This window comes from Loxodonta africana, chromosome 8, assembly GCF_030014295.1.
Source record: "Loxodonta africana isolate mLoxAfr1 chromosome 8, mLoxAfr1.hap2, whole genome shotgun sequence".
Taxonomy (NCBI): domain Eukaryota; kingdom Metazoa; phylum Chordata; class Mammalia; order Proboscidea; family Elephantidae; genus Loxodonta; species Loxodonta africana.
In genome coordinates this window covers 73,061,824-73,083,931 of record NC_087349.1, presented here as the reverse complement: position 1 = coordinate 73,083,931, position 22,108 = coordinate 73,061,824, and the positions used below count along the sequence as shown (strand labels likewise).

Genomic DNA, 22,108 nt, shown 5'->3' with positions numbered 1-22,108 from the left:
GATAGAAAATGGGTAGACAAAGACCAAAGCCCAAACCCAACTCTCCAGTATTTAGCAGTTGGGTAGAAACGGAAAAACTAGCAAAGGGAAGCCAGAAGAAGCAGTAAAGGAAAACAAAGAAAATCAGACAAATTTGGTGTCACCAAAGCCAAAAGAAGTGGTTTCCAGAAAATGATCAAATCAGCTCACTCTTGCAAAAAAAAAGTTAAAATTTTTAAAAAACGCTTTTTTTAGGATTATCTGTATTCAGTTTGAGGGCTCACCAAATGCATGGCATTTGTATCGATGTTTGGCTGATATTAAATCTCATATCTAAATAAATAAAAACATAAGCATCCATAAACCAAAAGTTTTAGTAATGCTTCAAAGAGACCCAACTGAGTTTTGCCAAGAAAAACAAGCATTTTTGTAATGAATGAAAATGGTAAGATTAGCCGAGGTTCTAGACTCTAGAAAAAATACCAATAATGATTTTACTTTGAGAGACTCACTTTGAAGGAGGGTTAGGATAAAGCTTGATGGATGATAATGACACAGGGAAGGGGTCTGACAGTACAAAGGGAGACTTCAATAAGATCTGTTTGGCTGGAACAGAAAAAAAAAACAAAAAACTGATATCCTTCAGTGTTTCTTGAAGTAAGGCAGTGAAACAATAGGAGAGGCAGCACAGTGTTTCAGCCAAGTAGGGCTTGGGTTGGGGGGGTTAAAGGAGTGCTTGTTGGGACAGTGGGTGGAGGTGCTGAGCTGTCCAGTAATATCCATCAGCACTACTCCCTCGCAACCAAAAAAATAAAAAAAATAAGCATCCAGTCTAAATAAAAACAGCATGCTTCCTAGGCAAGCACTTCAAAGCACGTCCTCTGGCCCCCCTCTGACCAGGCTGCCACCTCAAGCCCTCCTTTACACAAAGGCTGGTGTCATAATTAATGGGCTGAATTTCTTAGTAGTTAAGATCTTGAACTCGAGACTACCAGACCTCCTTAGAAGCCCAGTTCTTCCTGTTATTAACTGTGTGGTCATGTCTAGAGATTTAACACCTCTAAGCCGCTCTTTCTTCATTAGTGAGAGGAAGATTACAGAGATACTTCATAAAGTTGTCTTGAGAATTAAATGAGAAAATGAACAAAAGCAGTTAGCATAGTTAGCTTGTAATTACCATTCAATGAAGGGTAACTATTGTATTATTATACTGAGTTCAAAGTTTAATAGTATATAAGTTGCATTTGAGCCTATAACAGGGTTTGAAAAGAATAGAAATACAATGAAAATCTCATGAAGATGATTGTCGCTATGCTGGGAAACAGGAGACAGAGTGCCAGATGAGGCTCAGTCTTCAAGTTGATCCTTCCTTCCACTACTCCATTTCTTTCAGGTGCCTGTGTAGACCAAAAGGCCATGTACTATGGTAACATATATAAATGGGTACTTGTTATAAATGAAGATGTGATGTTTAAAAAAAAAAAAAAAGGCATGGATTTTTCCAAATCAAAAAGCACTGCCTTTTTTTCTGTCATTGGGCTTTTCTTTTTTCCCAGAATTCACTGTTTATTTGAACAAAGAAGCTACCCTACTTTAAAATTCAGCCAAAGCTCTGTTTAGCTGTTAGCCTCTTGTCTCTCTTCAGCAATAAGTCAAATGCTCTTTCCCCTGGGCAGGGAATTCCAAGGCTTATTACCTTTGCCAATGACAAAAATGTTGGGAAGCCTGGTGCAAAGCTGTTGCTGTTGGCATCCTTCGCATGCATCAAAAGAACCAGGGTGTCTCTCTCTGTTGGTGATCACACCAAAACCACCAAGGTTGGCCCCACCGATCATCATACACATTTTGCCAGTATCAAATCTGATGAAGTCGGGTATCTTGCCAGCTCCCAAATCAATCACTACTGTGTCATTCACCTTGATGAGAGAATCTGGGTGACCGATGGTTCCAGCAACATGGGTCACCAGGTGTGGGAGTCCCTTTGTATCCATAAATATCTCCCTCATTTTGCACAGCTTGTACTATGCCTCTTCAGCTGTGATACGTGAAGGACAAAACGGCCCTTGGTGTCATAGGTAAGGTGGAAATGCTCACCTGTCTTCTTGATGCTGATGACATCCATGAATCCTGCAGGGTATGTGATGTTAGTTTGAATCTTGCTGTCCATTCTTAAGTCCTACATATGTATTTTCTTTACCTCATCTCCAGTCAATGCATACTTTGAGTCTATTCCTGAGGAATACTGTAAGGGGAAGACACTCTTTCAGCTTTTGGGGAGCTGTCAATGGCCTAGACGCAAAAACACTTTAGTTTGTCAAGCATCCAATGCTTAGGCGCTGTAGCATGCTTCAGTGTTTGTCGAGCCTCGGGCTGTGGCTGGTGAAACGCTGTGAAGAAGGAAAAGCCGGACTTTTCTTCCTTTTTCTCCCCCCTCCCCCTTAAATGAATGGATTTCTGAGCCTGTTTAAAGTGATAGACTGTCATTGTTCAAAACCTCCAGTAGCAAGAGTAACCCTTGAGCTAATAATTTTAAGAATCTGCATTATAACAGGGACATTCACTCAGCCTAACACTTTACATCACAATAGGCAAAGATTGTGAGACAGCTTTGAAATCCTAGTGTTGTGGTCAAAGTACAGACCTCCTGGAAGGACAAAATGTTCTGTTTGTATAGCACAAGGGTGTGGCTTTTATAGCTAGTAAAATAATCTGAACACAAAGGCCTCTAGATCCTGCAGAGCACTCTGCAGTAACTGACTCAGCGGAAAGCGGTGGGAAAGGAAGCTCTTTCTTAGATTTCAGAACCCCTCCAAAGCTGCACCCTCCCCGGTTAGTTCCAACCCAGCTCAACAGGAAGGGGGTTTTATCAGTTAATGCGCACACACTCACACTCACACACTAAGCAGAAGACAGGCGGAGAAACATCCGTGGGGAACTCTGGTGGAGCCCAGTGCCGGCTATTTACAGCCGGTCACCAACCTTCTGCTCTTCAGTTATTTCATTCAAGCAAAACCTAGCTGCTTTCACAGACTCAGCAAGCCCTCTGATTATGCTGAGGCACGTTTAGAAGCTGCTCGCAGAGGCTGCAAAATCAAACACCTCCAGTTAACAACGGGTGGATTTCTAAATATCATGAAATAATCACTAACGTTTTGATCGTTGGAAGCAATCAGTATTTCAGAAGCATATTGATACGCTATACATGGCATTCTTACAATTTAGGTGGAGAGTTAAAATTTACCAAAGGGATCAATCATGTACATTTTAAGGTTCTATGCACACACATCCCACTACCATTTTAGGCTTCATTCAAATAAACAGAGTGCAGTTTAGAAACTGTTAGGTAATTTAAAATCCCCTGATCTCCGTAACTGGCAATGAAGAAAAAGAGGTTCTGCATTATTCAAAACCAGTTTATAATGATTCAATGTCCCTCATAATTACTCAGCTTTTAATTTCACTGGGATCAATTTGCCTAAAGACCCCTTAGCAAACTTCACCCAAAGAAGATGTGGAAACTTATTGTGAAAAAGACCACATGAATCTTTATATCCTATCAATGAAAGCTTTTTAAAACTTATATCCCAAGGGAATATTTTTTTAATTAATATATTTGAAAAACACCCTAACAATTTACCTTCCCTTGAACTACCAGAAAGGAGATTATTTTCTAAGGAAAAATTTAAAATTTTTAATTTAATGAATTATATATAATACCTCATTTACAAAAAGTTCAAAAATATGCATAGATAGTTATTGTTGTTAGTTGCTAACTGTTGGGGACCTCATGTGTGCAGAGTAGACCTATACTCCATAGGGTTTTCTAGTAGGAAAGGCCTTACTGTGAGATTTTAAATGACTTTTTGCATTTAAAGTTAACTCCACCACGACCTATTGTGTTGACAGCCTCCCAGGAATTAAAATTTGATACATTTTAAAATATATTTTTTTAAGTTTTTTAAAAAATATTTAAATACATAATTGGAAAAGTATATTCTCCTCATCCCTTCTGCCAAGATTACTAAATATAATAGTGTTGTTCTCTAGAATAGTCATGTTAGAGCTTTTCTTTCTGTAACTGGGTTGCATGGCTTTTTTCTTATTCTAGAAAGACTGGGGGACACTTGGGAGCACCAAAGGATAAACTACATTGTCTATAACTATGTGATAATAGAACTCCAGGAAACGGGAGGATTTTTACAAAACACAAGGCAGTTAGAGAATATTTCAGTTTAAAATACACTATCCTTGAAAATTAACATTTGTTTTTTGAAGATATGTATTCATCCACACAGTGGTTAAGCGCTTGGCTACTAACCAAAAGGTCAATGATTGGAACCCACAAGCCAAACTCACCAGCCTATAGGGGAAAGATGTGGCAGTTTGCTTCCATAAAGAGTTACAGCCTAGGAAACCCTATGACGCAGTTCTACTCTGTCCTATAGGGTCACGATGAGTCGAAATTGACTTGATGGCAATGGGTTTGGGTATTCATCCACAGAACAGAGTGCACTGAACATGTAGTGTATACTAAACAGTGTTCTAGGTTCTGCTACTACTATGGGAAACAAAACAGACAGGGTTCCTGCTCTAATATAAGGTTGCTCCTACATTCTGGTAAATGAAGACAGATATTAAACATGCAAAAATCTAAATGAACAAGAAATATCAAGCAGTAGTAAGTACAAGAAGGAAACTACAACAGAGTATTGTAATAGAAAACGACTGGAAGTAGGGTTGCCAGATTGGCAAATAAAAATATAGGGCATCCAAACAGCCAACATCACCCTAAATGGAGAGTGTCTGAAAGCAATCCCCTTGAGAATGTGAACTAGACAAGAATGCCCTTTATCACCACTCTTATTCAACTTTGTGCTGGAGGTCCAAGCCAGAGCAATTAGGCTAGGTAAAGAAATAAAGGGCATCCACATTGGTAAGGAAGAAGTAAAAGTATCTCTATTTGCAGATGACATGATCTTATACACAGAAAACCCTAAAGAATCCTCAGGAAAACTACTGAAACTAACAGAAAAGTTCAGCAAAGTATCATGATACAAGATAAACATACAAAAATCAGTTGGATTCCTCTACACCAACAAAGAGAATGTCAAAGAGGAAATCACCAAATCAATATTATTTATAGTAACCCCAAGAAGATAAAATACTTGGGAATAAATCTTACCAGAGATGTAAGAGACCTATACAAAGAAAACTACAAGACACTACTGTAAGAAACCAAAAGAGACCTATATAAGTAGAAAAACATACCTTGCTCATGGATAGGAAGACTCAATGCTGTAAAAATTATTCTACTGAAAGTAATTCCAATCCAAATTCCAACAACATTTTTTAATGAGATGGAGAAATAAATCACCAACTTCATACGAAGAGAAAGAGGCCCCGGATAAGTAAAGCATTACTGAAAAAGAAGAACAAAGTGGGAGGCCTCATACTGTCTGATTTTAGAACCTATTACACTGCCACAGTACTCAAAACAGACTGGTGCTGGTACAACAACAAATACATAGACCAATGGGACAGAATTGAGAATCCAGACATAAATCCAACCACATATGAGCAGCTGATATTTGACAAAGGCCCAAAGTCAGTTAAATGGGGAAAAGACAGTCTCTTTAACAAATGGTGCTGGCATAACGATATCCATCTGCAAAAAAATGAAACAAGACCCATACCTCACACTGTGCACAAAAACGAACTAGAAATGAGTCAAAGACCTAAATATAAAATCTAAAACGATAAAGATCATGGAAGAAAAAAATAGGGACAACACTAAGAGCCCTAATACATGGCATAAACAGTATATAAAACATTACTAACAATGCACAAACACCAGAGGAGAAACTAGATAACTGGGGGCGCCTAAAAATCAAACACCTATGTTCATCCAAAGACTTCACCAAAAAAGTAAAAAGATTACCTACAGACTGGGAAAAAATTTTTAGCTATGACATTTCCGATCAGCATCTGATCTCTAAAATCTACGTGATTCTCAACAACAAAAAGACAAATAATCCAATTAAAAAATGGGCAAAGGATATGAACAGGCACTTCACCAAAGAAGACATTCAAGCAGCTAACAGATACGTGAGGAAATGCTCATGATCATTATCCATTGGAGAAATGCAAATTAAAAGTACAATGAGATTCCATCTCACTCCAACAAGCCTGGCATTAATCTAAAAAACACAAAACAATAAATGTTGGAGGGATTGTGGAGAGACTAGAACACTTATACAGTGCTGGTGGGAATGTAAAATGGTACAACCACTTTGGAAATCGATTCGGCACTTCCTTAAAAACCTAGAAATAGAACTACCATAGGATCCAGCAAGCCCACTCTTTGGAATATACCCTAGTGAAATAAGAGCCTTTACACAAACAGGTATATGCACGCCCATGTTCATTGCAGCACTGTTTACAACAGCAAAAAGATGGAAGCAACCAAGGTGCCCATCAGCGGATGAATGGATAAATTATGGTATATTCATACAATGGAATACTACACATCAATAAAGAACAATGATGAATCCATGAAACATTTCATAACATGGAGGAATTTGGAAGGCAATATGTTAAGTGAAATTACTCAGCTGCAATAGGACAAATATTGTATGATACCACCATTATAAGAACTCAAGAAATAGTTTAAACACAGAAGAAAATATTTGTTGATGGTTAGGAGGGTGGGGAGGGAGGGAGGGAGAGGGGTATTCACTAATTAGGTAGTAGACAAGAACTATTTTAGGTGAAGGGAAGACAACATACAATACAGGAGAGGTCAGCACAACTGGACTACACCAAAAGAAAAAAGTTTCCTGAAATAAACGAGATGCTTTTAAGGCCAGCGTAGCAGGGGCGGGGGTCTAGGAACCACGGTTTCAGGGGATGTCTAGGTCAACTGGCATAATAAAATCTATGAAGAAAACATTCTGCACCCCACTTTGGAGAGTGGCTTCTGCGGTCTTAAACTCTAGCGGCCATCTAAGATGCATCAATTGGTCTCAACCCACATGGAGCAAATGAGAATGAAGAACACCAAAGACACAAGGTAATTATGAGCCCAAGATACAGAAAGGGCCACATAAATCAGAGACTACATCAGCCTGAGACCAGAAGAACTAGATGGTGCCCGGCTACAACTGATGACTGTCCTGACAGGGAACACAACAGAGAATTCCTGATGGAGCAGGAGAGCAGTAGGATGCAGACCTCAAATTCTTGTAAAAAGACCAGACTTAACGGTCTGACTGAGACTAGATGGGCCCCAGAGGTTATGGTCCCCAGACCTTCCGTTAGCCCAAGACTGGAACCATTCCCAAAGCCAACTCTTCAGACAGGGATTAGACTGGACTATGGGATAGAAAATGATACTGGCGAGGAGTGAGTTTCTTGGCTCAAGTAGACACATGAGACTATGTGGGCATCTCCTGTCCAGAGGGGAGATGAGAAGGCAGGGGGGACAGAAGCTGGCTGAACAGACACAGGGAATACAGGGTGGAGAGAAGTGTGCTGTCTCATTACGAGGACAGCAACCAAGAATACATAGCAAGGTATACATAAATTTTTGTATGAGAGACTAACTTGATTTGTAAACTTTCACTTAAAACAATTAAATATATATATATATGGGGCATCCAAATAAATTTGAATTTCAGATAAACAAGGAATAGTTGTTTAAGTAAAAGTATACCCCAAATATTGCATGGGACATATTTATACTGTAAAGTTATTCACTGTTTGTATGAAATTCAAATTTAACTCTCCCTTCATGTATCTCACCTGGCAAACCAACCCACGAGACTACTTAAATTGGGAAGTTAAGGAAAGTCTCTATGAGAATGTGATGGTTACAGAATGCCAAAAATAAGCTACAGCAAAAGCCCTAATGCAGAAGTTTAAGTGTAGGTGCTCAATAGATAGATAAATAATAGGTGTTCAAATCATACTGTTAAGAAACCGTGATCCTCAGACATGACCTAGAAAACCCATCCCACCCTGTACCAGAGATCTAATTAATACACATATACAAAGAGTACTGAATTACAAATACACATGTGTGTTTTAGGAAGCCCTGGTGACATAGTGGTTAAGAGTTCTGCTGTTAACCAAAAGGTCAGCAGTTTGAATCCACCAGGCACTCCTTGGAAACCCTATGGGGCAGTTCTACTCTGTCCTATAGGGTCGCTGTGCGTCGGAATCGACTCAATGCCAATGTGCTTTTTTATATGTGTTTTAAACGGTTATCATACTACAGCTATTACTTGGCAAATTTCCAATTTTCACACAATGATATGCTTTCTAAATCAGAAAGCTTTCTAAATCAGTATGTACCAATCTATTCAGACCTTTTAAACTCCTACATAGCATTCCATTGTACAGATACACTATTATTTAAATGCTCCCAATTAATGAGCATTTAAAGTCATACCAGTTTTTTGCCATTATAATAATGCTGCTATGACCATGGTTCCCAAACTGTGCTGCTGTGAACTCATGGAAGTGTTGTGGAATATTTTAAATTTTTGATGAAAACACAGCAACATCTGTCAGACACAACACAAACTACTACTGTTAAAGGACCTGGTGATCTGCTCCCATAAAGATTTTAAAAAACCCAGTGCCCATGAAGATTAGAGCCTAGGAAACCCTATGGGATAGTTCTACTCTGTCCTATAGGGTCGCTCTAAGTTGGAATCCACTCAACAATACACAACAACAACTTAATAAATAAAAGTACCAGGTGTTTCTTTTGCCCTGGGATCACCACAAATAAGTTAAGGAGAAACTAAGGGTGCCACGAACCAAGAAAATTTGGGAATCTTTGTCCTAAGGATGTCCTTGAACATGCCCACATGTACACAATATCTCAAGAGAACATATTACAATATTTTTTTTTAAATTAAGTTAAAACTGTATTAAAAAGAAATATTTTCAACCTATTTACACTCCACCCCCCCCCCGAAACCACATCTTAAAAATCAATCCTTGGCAAATCATCAACCAAGACTTTCATATTTCAGTTAAGCAGACATGTTTACCACCACTGTGACTTGATATAAAATTTTATACCTTCAAAAGATCTGATATTTATTATAATAAATTGCAAATATTGTAAGTTAAAATGCATTTGCTTTAGATGTTTTTTGTTAGAAAGAAATGCAGAATGTTTACTTTCCTGATGCTTGTGTTACAAAAGTTCAAATGAATGAATTCATTTACCTTTCAGTAATAATTTTACTTGTTATATAATATTTATACCAGTAGAGTTTAGTAATGAAGAACATAATTTCAGTAGGCTTATGAAATTGCTAGATTTCAAAACAAAAGCCTGTTGCAAGCACTTCATTTCACCCCCTGAGACTGAAACACTAGGCATTCCATTGAAGCTGAGAACATACTGGTAGGTTACTGAGTAGAGTTTCAAAGAAAGGGTACCAACTCCAATCCTCTGTCGGACTTCATATTTTCAACTACATATTCTCAAGTGTTTTAAAGCCAACAGAATTTAATGACTTTCCCAATCATTTTAGAAAATTATTAGCTAAAAAATCTGAGGACAAAATTCTCCCTAAACCATGTTACTGGAAGTTTCTCCAATGGTTTCGATGGATTGTTAATTATACGCATTATACAAGAGTCACAGGCATTAAAGAGGCAAGTCTATCCTGTTATGTTTTATTATTGCTATCATTACTGCTGCTGGTCCTCAAGCACTTTCCATAAACGCTTGTCAAATGGCTAGTTTAGCTGGAACCTAACCATTATTTTAAGATCACTTGTTATTGTCAGCCTTAATGTTTTTATCTCTAAACAAAGAATAATAAAATTATTACCCATTTCCTGAGACTCCGTAATAATAAGGTCAGCTTTATAGTTTGCTGAATATTATATCTCATAAAATGATTGTGAAAATATTTTATCGCGGTATACTTCTGACTAAAGTAATCCAGGAGGAAAATCTCAGAAGACTATCTTCCTTTAACAGCTTTGAAAACAAATTTTCAAAAATTTTAATCTACTTGCATGACGTTTACCTCTTTACCAGAGTTACAAGGGAGAGCAAAGGGAACAGAAGGAAGGCTCTAAAAGGAAGAACAAGGTCATAGCGCTGGACTTTGTAACTTTTTTGGTTGTAAAAGTAGCAGTGAGGAAACCATCCAGACTGAAAGTAAATAATGAGAGTTAGTTGTTCCCACACTAGGCAGGATTCCAAGGTGATGACCAAGGCGGGGTTTCTAGGTATGTCGAGATGAATCCTAAACATGTAGAGATGCTGCCTCAGGACCCCAACATGCAAATAAATAGCCTTGTACATGGTTGCCCAGACATTTTGAGTTTACCTGAATTGCCTATGAGCCCCGTAAACCTGTTAGTGCCACTGGACTCTGTCCAATATCTAACCAAAAGGAACCTCTCCTGTAGACTCCACCCTAAGTTTCAACAACCAGCTTTCAACAGGCCTGAGATCCTTGTCAAAATGTGACCCAGTACCTACTCTCCATATCAAATATAAACAGATGATTTCAATTGCAAATAACAGTTTAAGGAATCTCTTTATGCTGTAAAATATACACTTGGAGGTGGTGTTATACATGCTTAACTACTTAAAAAACTATTAGTTTCTGTAATGCAGAAGGACAGTAACTTTAATGGATTATTATATTGTTATTACCTTTTTGTAATCTCGAAGATTTTTTTTCTTTGTAAATTGATTATCTTTGACTAGGTTTCCTTTGTTAATTGATTTTCTTTGAAAATTAAGCACTCAAGTTTCAGAAGGCTAATGTTGAGACCTGGTGGTGCAATGGTTAAGCACTGGGCTACTAACTGAAAGGCCGGCAGTTCGAACTCACCACATGCTCTGTGGGAGAAAGATGTGGCAGTCTGCTCCTGTACAGATCATGGCCTTGGAAACCCTCGGGGGGAACTATGAGTCGGAATCGACTCCATGGCAATAATTTTTTTTTTTTAATAGTATTGAGAGGAGCCCTGGTGGCACAGTGGTTAAGAGCTATGGCTGCTAACCAAAAGGTCGGTAGTTCAAATCCACCAGCCACTCCTTGGAAACTCTATAGGTAGTACTACTCTATCCTATACAGTCTCGGGTTTTGGAGTGCTGATAAGGCAGAACAAGGCTTTTTGAGCTAGAAACTGAGATGCAGTTATTGGAGTAGTGGTTGGGCAAAAAACAGGCTGAGATTCACTAACCTGAATGTATTTATTCTACTTGTACCAACTGGTCCAATTTCTCCTAGTGCCTTAACTTCTTCCTTGGAAGCCATGAAGCTTTTAACTTTTAACTGGAGAGTGATAAAACCAATCCTTATTTCCATATTGTTGACAGGCTTAACTCACAAGCATATTTTAAAGACATTTACACAATGGAAAGCAGTTTAACCAAAATAATAAAAATTGAAGTGATTTGTCTGTAAATTGATTAAGCTATACATAATGACACAATGAACCTGCACAAAAATTCTAGAATGTTGACATTCAATAATATAAAAAATTTTACAATGGTAGCTTTAAGAAAACACCAAAAAATACACAGTACTCAAAATAATTATATGATATTAAATATAATAAAATTCTGATATACTGGAAAGTCAAAAGCTAGTTTCGAAATATACAAAAGGCTCCTATCTGGGGGCTGGGAGAAACAGGACATTAGTCCTTTAAGGAACAGTTGTTTCCTATTGCTCAGTAACTGTCCTCATTGACCATGGAGGGAAATGGCCTAATTGTCTACGGCCACCTAGAGAATGACTAGGACAGAAGAATAAAAAGGAGAAAAGATAGGCTAGAATTCAGAAGGTCAAACAGAAATTAATGTTTTAGTCTGTTGAACCTTATTCTTTAAAAAAAAAAAATTAAACTTTTTATTCTGAGAAACTTGTAGATTCACATATAGTTATAAGAGGTAATACAGAGAGATCTGGGTACCCTTCACCATTTTGCTCAATGGTAACATCTCACAAAACTATCACAAGCAGGATATTGACGTTGATTCAGTCAAAGATACAGAAATCAAGGTTCTATCACTACAAGGATCCCTCATGCTGCCCTTTTATTACAGTTGACAACCACTAATACGTAATCCTTTTCTATATTTTGTCATTTCATAATGTTATATAAGTAGAAACATACAGTATATAATCTTCGGGGATTAGCTTTTTTCACTCAGCATTATTTTCTTGAGATTCATCCAAGTTATTGCATGTATTAATACTTTGCTCTTTTTTTATTGTATAGTAGTATTCTCTGGTATGGATGTACCACAGTTTAACCACTCACCTGTTGAAGGATATCTGGACAGACTCCATTTTTGGCTATTATAAATAAAGCTATTATGCATACCCATGTACAAATTTTTTTTTTTAACTTTTATTAAGCTTCAAGTGAACGTTTACAAATCCAATCAGTCTGTCACATATAAGTTTACATACATCTCACTCCCTACTCCCACTTGCTCTCCCCCTCTTGAGTCAGCCCTTTCAGTTTCTCCTTTCGTGACAATTTTGTCAGCTTCCCTCTCTCTCTATCCTCCCATCCCCCCTCCAGTCAAGAGTTGCCAACACAATCTCAAGTGTCCACCTGATATAATTAGCTCACTCTTCATCAGCGTCTCTCTCCCACCCGCTGACCAGTCCCTTTCATGTCTGATGAGTTGTCTTCGGGGATGGTTCCTGTCCTGTGCCAACAGAAGGTCTGGGGACCACGGCTGCCAGGATTCCTCTAGTCTCAGTCAGACCATTAAGTTTGGTCTTTTTATGAGAGTTTGGGGTCTGTATCCCACTGATCTCCTGCCCCCTCAGGGGTCCTCTGCTGTGCTCCCTGTCAGGGCAGTCATCTACTGTGGCCGGGCACGAACTAGTTCTTCTGGTCTCAGGATGATGTAGGTCTCTGGTTCATGTGGCCCTTTCTGTCTCTTGGGCTCTTAGTTGTCGTGTGGCCTTGGTGTACTTCATTTTCCTTTGCTCCAGGTGGGTTGAGACCAATTGATGCATCTTAGATGGCCGCTTGTTAGCATTTAAGACCCCAGACGCCACATTTCAAAGTGGGATGCAGAATGATTTCATAATAGAATTATTTTGCCAATTGACTTAGAAGTCCCCTCAAACCATGTTCCCCAGACCCCCGCCCTTGCTCCGCTAACCTTTGAAGCATTCATTTTATCCCGGAAACTTCTTTGCTTTTGGTCCAGTCCAATTGAGCTGACCTTCCATGTATTGAGTGTTGTCTTTCCCTTCACCTAAAGCAGTTCTTATCTACTGATTAATCAATAAAAAACCCTCTCCCACCCTCCCTCCCTCCCCTCCTCGTAACCACAAAAGTATGTGTTCTTCTCAGGTTTACTATTTCTCAAGATCTTATAATAGTGGTCTTATACAATATTTGTCCTTTTGCCTCTGACTCATTTCGCTCAGCATAATGCCTTCCAGGTTCCTCCATGTTATGAAATGTTTCACAGATTCGTCACTGTTCTTTATCAATGCGTAGTATTCCATTGTGTGAATATACCACAATTTATTTACCCATTCATCCGTTGATGGACACCTTGGTTGCTTCCAGCTTTTTGCTATTGTAAACAGAGCTGCAATAAACATGGTTGTGCATATATCTGTTTGTGTGAAGGCTCTTGTAGCTCTAGGGTATATTCCGAGGAGTGGGATTTCTGGGTTGTACGGTAGTTCTATTTCTAAGTGTTTAAGATAACGCCAGATAGATTTTCAAAGTGGTTGTACCATTTTACATTCCCACCAGCAGTGTATAAGAGTTCCAATCTCTCCGCAGCCTCTCCAACATTTATTATTTTGTGTTTTTTGGATTAATGCCAGCCTTGTTGGAGTGAGATGGAATCTCATCGTAGTTTTAATTTGCATTTCTCTAATGGCTAATGATCGAGAGCATTTTCTCATGTATCTGTTGGCTGCCTGAATATCTTCTTTAGTGAAATGTGTGTTCATACCCTTTGCCCACTTTTTGATTGGGTTGTTTGTCTTTTTGTGGTTGAGTTTTGACAGAATCATGTAGATTTTAGAGATCAGGCGCTGGTCTGAGATGTCATAGCTGAAAATTCTTTCCCAGTCTGTAGGTGGTCTTTTTACTCTTTTGGTGAAGTCTTTAGATGAGCATAGATGTCTGATTTTTAGGAGCTCCCAGTTATTGGGTTTCTCTTTATCATTTTTGGTAATGTTTTGTATTCTGTTTATGCCTCGTATTAGGGCTCCTAGGGTTGTCCCAATTTTTTCTTCCATGATCTTTATCGTTTTAGTCTTTATGTTTAGGTCTTTGATCCACTTGGAGTTAGTTTTTGTGCATGGTGTGAGGTATGGGTCCTGTTTCATTTTTTTGCAAATGGATATCCAGTTATGCCAGCACCATTTGTTAAAAAGGCTATCTTTTCCCCAATTAATTGACATTGGTCCTTTGTCAAATATCAGCTGCTCATACTTGGATGGATCTATGTCTGGGTTCTCAATTCTGTTCCATTGGTCTATGTGCCTGTTGTTGTACCAGTACCAGGCTGTTTTGACTACTGTGGCTGTATAATAGGTTCTGAAATCAGGTAGAGTGAGGCCTCCCACTTTCTTCTTCTTTTTCAGTAGTGCTTTGCTTATCCGGGGCTTCTTTCCCTTCCATATGAAATTGGTGATTTGTTTCCCTATCCCCTTAAAATATGACATTGGAATTTGGATCGGAAGTGCGTTAAATGTATAGATGGCTTTTGGTAGAATAGACATTTTTACTATGTTAAGTCTTCCTATCCATGAGCAAGGTATGTTTTTCCACTTAAGTATGTCCTTTTGAATTTCTTGGAGTAGAGCTTTGTAGTTTTCTTTGTATAGGTCTTTTACATCCTTGGTAAGATTTATTCCTAAGTATCTTATCTTCTTGGGGGCTACTGTGAATGGTATTGATTTGGTTATTTCCTCTTCGGTGTTCTTTTTGTTGATGTAGAGGAATCCAAGTGATTTTTGTATGTTTATTTTATACCCTGAGACTCTGCCAAATTCTTCTATTAGTTTCAGTAGTTTTCTGGAGGATTCCTTAGGGTTTTCTGTGTATATAATCATGTCATCTGCAAATAGTGATAACTTTACTTCTTCCTTGCCAATCAGGATACCTTTTATTTCTTTGTCTAGCCTAATTGCCCTGGCTAGGACTTCCAGCACGATGTTGAATAAGAGCAGTGATAAAGGGCATCCTTGTCTGGTTCCCGTTCTCAAGGGAAATGCTTTCAGGTTCTCTCCATTTAGAGTGATATTGGCTGTTGGCTTTGCGTAGATGCCCTTTATTATGTTGAGGAATTTTCCTTCAATTCCTATTTTGGTAAGAGTTTTTATCATAAATGGGTGTTGGACTTTGTCAAATGCCTTTTCTGCATCAATTGATAAGATCATGTGGTTTTTGTCTTTTGTTTTATTTATGTGATGGATTACATTAATGTTTTTTCTGATATTAAACCAGCCTTGCATACCTGGTATAAATCCCACTTGATCATGGTGAATTATTTTTTTGATGTGTTGTTGGATTCTATTGGCTAGAATTTTGTTGAGGATTTTTGCATCTATGTTCATGAGGGATACAGGTCTATAATTTTCTTTTTTTGTAATGTCTTTACCTGGTTTTGGTATCAGGGAGATGGTGGCTTCATAGAATGAGTTGGGTAGTATTCCGTCATTTTCTATGCTTTGGAATACCTTCAGAAGTAGTGGTGTTAACTCTTCTCTGAAAGTTTGGTAGAACTCTGCAGTGAAGCCGTCTGGGCCAGGGCTTTTTTTTGTTGGGAGTTTTTTGATTACCGTTTCAATCTCTTTTTTTGTTATGGGTCTATTTAGTTGTTCTACTTCTGATTGTGTTAGTTTAGGTAGGTAGTGTTTTTCCAGGAATTCATCCATTTCTTCTAGGTTTTCAAATTTGTTAGAGTACAATTTTTCATAATAATCTGAAATGATTCTTTTAATTTCATTTGGTTCTGTTGTGATGTGGTCCTTCTCGTTTCTTATTCGGGTTATTTGTTTCCTTTCCTGTATTTCTTTAGTCAGTCTAGCCAATGGTTTATCAATTTTGTTAATTTTTTCAAAGAACCAGCTTTTGGCTTTGTTAATTCTTTCAATTGCTTTTCTGTTCTCTAATTCATTTAGTTCAGCTCTAATTTTTATTATTTGTTTTCTTCTGGTGCCTGATGGATTCTTTTGTTGCTCAGTTTCTATTTGTTCAAGTTGAGTTTTAGTTTGTGTCTCTAAGTCTAAGGTGATAGTATATTTTTCCATCCTTTGAGTTTTAGTTTGTGTCTCTAAGTCTAAGGTGTGTCTCTTGTAGGCAGCATATAGATGGATAGTGTTTCTTTATCCAGTCTCTGGACAGTTCTCTGATTTTGGCTCTTTCTTCTTTTTGTATGTGTGCATTTATCGATATAAATTGGCCTCTGAGCACTGCTTTTGCTGTGTCCCGGAGGTTTTGATAGAAAGTATTTTCATTCTCGTTGCTTTCTGTGAATTTCCTTATTCCCTCCTTGATGTCTTCTATAACCCAGTCTTTTTTCAGGAGGGTATTGTTCATTTTCCAAGTATTTGATTTCTTTTCCCTAGTTTTTCTGTTATTGATCTCTAGTTTTATTGCCTTGTGGTCTGAGAAGATGCTTTGTAATATTTTGATGTTTTGGACTCTGCAAAGGTTTGTTTTATGACCTAATATGTGATCTATTCTAGAGAATGTTCCATGTGAGCTAGAAAAAAAAGTATACTTTGCAGCAGTTTGGTGGAGAGTTCTGTATAAGTCAATGAGGTCAAGTTGGTTGATAGTTGTAATTAGGTCTTCCGTGTCTCTATTGAGCTTCTTACTGGATGTCCTGTCCTTCTCCGAAAGTGGTGTGTTGAAGTCTCCTACTATAATTGTGGAGGTATCTATCTCACTTTTCAATTCTGTTAAAATTTGATTTACGTATCTTGCAGCCCTGTCATTGGGTGCATAAATATTTAATATGGTTATGTCCTCCTGATCAATTGTCCCTTTTATCATTATATAGTGTCCTTCTGTATCCTTTGTGGTGGATTTAAGTCTAAAGTCTATTTTGTCAGAAATTAATATTGCTACTCCTCTTCTTTTTTGCTTACTGTTTGCTTGATATATTTTTTTCCATCCTTTGAGTTTTAGTTTGTGTCTCTAAGTCTAAGGTGTGTCTCTTGTAGGCAGCATATAGATGGATCGTGTTTCTTTATCCAGTCTGTGACTCTCTGTCTCTTTATTGGTGCATTTAGTCCATTTACATTCAGCGTAATTATAGATAAATAAGTTTTTAGTGCTGTCATTTTGATGCCTTTTTATGTGTGTTGTTGACAATTTCATTTTTCCACATACTTTTTTGTGCTGAGGCGTTTTTCTTAGTAAATTGTGAGATCCTCATTTTCATAGTGTTTGACTTTATGTTAGTTGAGTCGTTACGTTTTTCTTGGCTTTTATCTTGAGTTATAGAGTTGTTATACCTTTTTGTGGTTACCTTATTATTTACCCCTATTTTTCTAAGTAAAAACCTAACTTGTATTGTTCTATATCGCCTTGTATCACTCTCCATATGGCAGTTCAATGCCTCCTGTATTTAGTCCCTCTTTTTGATTATTGAGATCTTTTACCTATTGACTTCCATGATTCCCTGTTATGTGTATTTTTTTTTTTAATTAATCTTAATTTGTTTTTGTGACTTCCCTACTTGAGTTGATATCAGGACATTCTGTTTTGTGACCTTGTGTTGTGCTGATATCTGATATTATTGGTTTTCTGACCAAACAATATCCTTTAGTATTTCTTGTAGCTTTGGTTTGGTTTTTGCAAATTCTCTACACTTGTGTTTATCTGTAAATATCTTAATTTCACCTTCATATTTCAGAGAGAGTTTTGCTGGATATATAATCCTTGGCTGGCAGTTTTTCTCCTTCAGTGTTCTGTATATGTCGTCCCATTCCCTTCTTGCCTGCATGGTTTCTGCTGAGTAGTCTGAACTTATTCTTATTGATTCTCCCTTGAAGGAAACCTTTCTTTTCTCCCTGGCTGCTTTTAAAATTTTCTGTTTATCTTTGGTTTTGGTGAGTTTGATGATAATATGTCTTGGTGTTTTTCTTTTTGGATCAATCTTAAATGGGGTTCGATGAGCATCTTGGATAGATATCCTTTCGTCTTTCATGATGTCAGGGAAGTTTTCTGTCAGGAGTTCTTCAACTATTTTCTCTGTGTTTTCTATCCCCTCTCCCCGTTCTGGGACTCCAATCACCCGCAGGTTATCCTTCTTGATAGAGTCCCACTTGATTCTTAGGGTTTCTTCATTTTTTTTAGTTCTTTTATCTGATTTTTTTTCAGCTATGTTGGTGTTGATTCCCTGGTCCTCCAGATGTCCCAGTCTGCATTCTATTTGCTCGAGTCTGCTCCTCTGACTTCCTATTGCGTTGTCTAATTCTGTAATTTTATTCTTAATCTTTTGGATTTCTACATGCTGTCTCTCTATGGATTCTTGCAACTTATTAATTTTTCCGCTATCTTCTTGAATAATCTTTTTGAGTTCTTCAACAGTTTTATCAGTGTGTTCCTTGGCTTTTTCTGCAGTTTGCATTATTTCATTTGTGATGTCTTGAAGCATTCTGTAAATTCGTTTTTTATATTCTGTATCTGATAATTCCAGGATTGTATCTTCATTTGGGAAAGATTTTGATTCTTTTGTTTGGGGGGCTGGAGAAGCTGTCATGGTCTGCTTCTTTAAGTGATTTGATATGGATTGTTGTCTCCGAGCCATCACTGGGAAACTAGTTTTTCCAGAAAATGCGCTAAAAAGAAACGCAGTCAGATCCCTATCAGAGTTCTCCCTCTGGCTCAGGCTATTCGGATGTTAAGGAAGCCGCCTGGGGGTGGGGGAGGGAACAGAGATAGGAGAGTAGCACCTCAGAATATAGCCAGAGTTGCTTGTCTTGCTTGGAATGACTACTATATCTGAGATTCCCGCAGGGCACGTCGCCTATGTGTGCTGGCTGTGTGGAGATTGCCCCCGGGGCGTCTGGCCCGCTGGAGTCACGGTCAGATCCTCCGCTTCCAGCCCCACACCCAGTGTCAAGGCTCCCCTGCTGGGACGGTGCACTCTCGACTCCAAAATGAGTCGCTGCCTCCCGGGGACTTCTCGTCCCTCCAGCAGCGTTGCCCGGCCGCCTCCGTGAACCGGTTGGGCCCCCTCCCGGGGTTAGTTCAGGTGGGTGGAGCAGCTCCCCGTGCTTGTGCCGTGACCGAGTGTCCCGGCTGGGATGCTGTTCTCCCCGCTCCAATACCATTCGCTGCCTCCCGGGGACTTCTCCTACCGGCTGTGTCCCACGCCGCCCGCGCGAACCAGCTGGGCCCCCTCCCGGGGTTAGTTCAGGGGGGTGGAGCAGCTCTCCATGTTTATGCCGTACCTGCGTCCAGTCCAAATCCCGGCGGGACGGTTCCCCAGCTGGGACGCTGCTCTCCCCGTTCCAAGACCAGTCACTGCCTCCTGGGGACTTCTCCTACCGGCTGAGTCCCACGCTGCCCGCAGAACCGGCTGGTCCCCCTCCTGGGGTTAGTTCAGGGGGGTGGAGCAGCTCTCTGTGCTTGTGCCGTACCTGACTGGTACGCTGGCTCCAGGCTCTGAAAACAATCACTGCTTCCCCGTATTAGTTCGTTCTCCGTCTCTAAATCTGTGTTTGTTGTTCAGGGTTCGTAGATTGTTATGTACGTGATCGATTCACTTGTTTTTCCGTGTCTTTGTTGTAAGAGGGATCCGAGGTAGCGTCTGCCTAGTCCGCCATCTTGGCTCTGCCTTCCCATGTACAAATTTTTATGCGAACATAAGTTTTCATTTCTCTGCAATAAATACTAAAAAGTGCAACTGCTGAGTTATATGGTAGTTGCACGTTTAGTTTTATGAGAAACTGCCAGAGTTTTCCAGAATGGCTGTACCATTTTTACATTTCCATCAGAATTGTAAGAGTGATCTAGTTTCTCTACATTTTCACCAGCATTCAGTATTGCCACATTTTTTATTTTAGCCATTCTGATAGGTGTGCAATCATACTTATTTTTATATGTCATATTTCATATACCTCTTTTCCATACATTTCTCTGACGTTTCATTTTTTCAATATATCGCACACAGGATTCCACACTGTGATTTTTCACATCTCCTCCTTCTGATTGCAATATAATTATTCTAATTAAACTAAAGATATACTTTTTCATGAAACAAGTGCTGTTGTTGGGTGCCATCGAGTCAGTTTTGACTCATGGTGACCCTAGGTACAATGGAACTAAACGCTGCACGGTCCTGTGCCACTTTCATGATCTTTGTTATGCTTGAACCCATTGTTGCAGCCACTGTGTCAATCCATTTCATTGAGGGTCTTCCTCTTCCTTGATGACTTTCTACTTTACCAAGCATGATGTCCTTCTCCAGGGACTGATTCCTCTTGATAACATGTCCAAAGTATGTGAGATGAAGTCTTGCCACCCTTGCTTTTAAAGAACATTCTGGTTATACTTCTTCCAAGGCAGATTTGTTTGTTCTTTTGGCAGTCCATGGTGTATTCATTATTCCTCACCAACACCATAATTCAAAGGCATCAATTCTTCTGTCTTCCTTATTCATTGCCCAGCTTTTGCATGCGTATGAGGCCATCAAAAACACCATGGCTGGGGTCAGGCGCACCTTAGTCCTTAAAGTGACATCTTTGCTTTTTAACACTTTAGAAAGGTCTTTTGCAGATTTGCCCAATGTGATGTGTCATTTGATTTCTTGACTGCTTCTTTCATGGGCATTGATTATGGATCCAAGTAAAATGAAATCCTTGACAACATCAGTCTTTTCTCCATTTATCATGATGTTGCTTGTTGGTGCAGCTGCAAGGATTTTTGTTTTCTTTATGTTGAGGTATAATCCATTCTGAAGGCGGTAGTCATTGATTTTCACTTTCAAGTTGTCTTCACTTTCTGCAAGCAAGATTGTGTCATCTGCATAACACAGGTTGTTGATGAGTCTTCCACCAATCCTGATGCTGTGTTCTTCTTCAAATAGTCCAGCTTCTCGGATTAGTCACTCAGCATGCAGACTGAATAAGTATGATGAAAGCATACAACCCTAATGCACACCTTTCCTGTCTTTAAGCCACACAGTATCCCCTTGTTCTGTTAAAAAATCTGCCTCTTGATGCATGTACAGGTTTCTCATGAGCATAATTAAGTGTTTTGGAATTCTCATTCTTTGCAATGTTATCTATAATTTGCTATGATCCACACACTTGAATGTCTTTGCAGAGTAAATAAAACACAGATACTTTCTGGTTTTCTCTGCTTTCAGCCAGGACCCATCTGATATTACCAATATATCCCCTACTCCACATCCTCTTCTGAATCTGGCTTGAATTTCTGGCAGTTCCCTGTCAATGCACTGCAGCAGCCACTTTTGAATAATCTTCAGCAAAATTCTACTTCCATGTGATATTAATGACATTGTTTGATAACTTCCACATTGACTGGATCACCTTTCTTTGGAATGGGAATAAATATGGATCTCTTCAGTTGTTTGGTGTGTAGCTGTCTTCCAAATTTCTTGGCATAGATGAGTGAGCATTTCCAGCACTGCTTTTTTTTTTTTTTTTTATCCATTTGTTGAAACATCTCAATTGGTATTCTGTCAATTCCTGGAGCCTTGTTTTTCACCAATGTCTTTGATGTACCTTGGACCTCTTTCTTCAGTACTATCAGTTCTTGATCACATGCTACCTCCTGAAATGTGAGAACGTAGATCAATTCTTTTTGGTACAGTGACTCTGTGTATTCCTTCCATCTTCTTTTGATGCTTCCTGAGTCATTCAATATTTTGCCCATAGAAGCCTTGAAAATTGTAGCTCAAGGCTTGAATTTTTTCTTTAGTTCTTTCAGCTTTAGAAATGACTTCTTCACTGCAAATACCTTGTTTCAATAACATAAACAGTGACTATATATGCGGACCTCACCAGACAGAAAAGCAATCAAACCGATTACACCTGTGAAAGAGACGAAGGAAAAGCTCAATATCATCAGTCAGAACAAAGCCAGGGGCAGTCTGAGGAAC

General features: G+C 38.8%; 1 pseudogene; it reads right to left on the bottom strand.

The window, feature by feature from the left end:
* Nucleotides 1-343: 343 nt before the first annotated feature.
* LOC100660663 (small ribosomal subunit protein eS4-like) lies at nucleotides 344-2,463 on the bottom strand (annotated as a pseudogene).
* Between the last annotated feature and the right edge of the window lie 19,645 nt (nucleotides 2,464-22,108).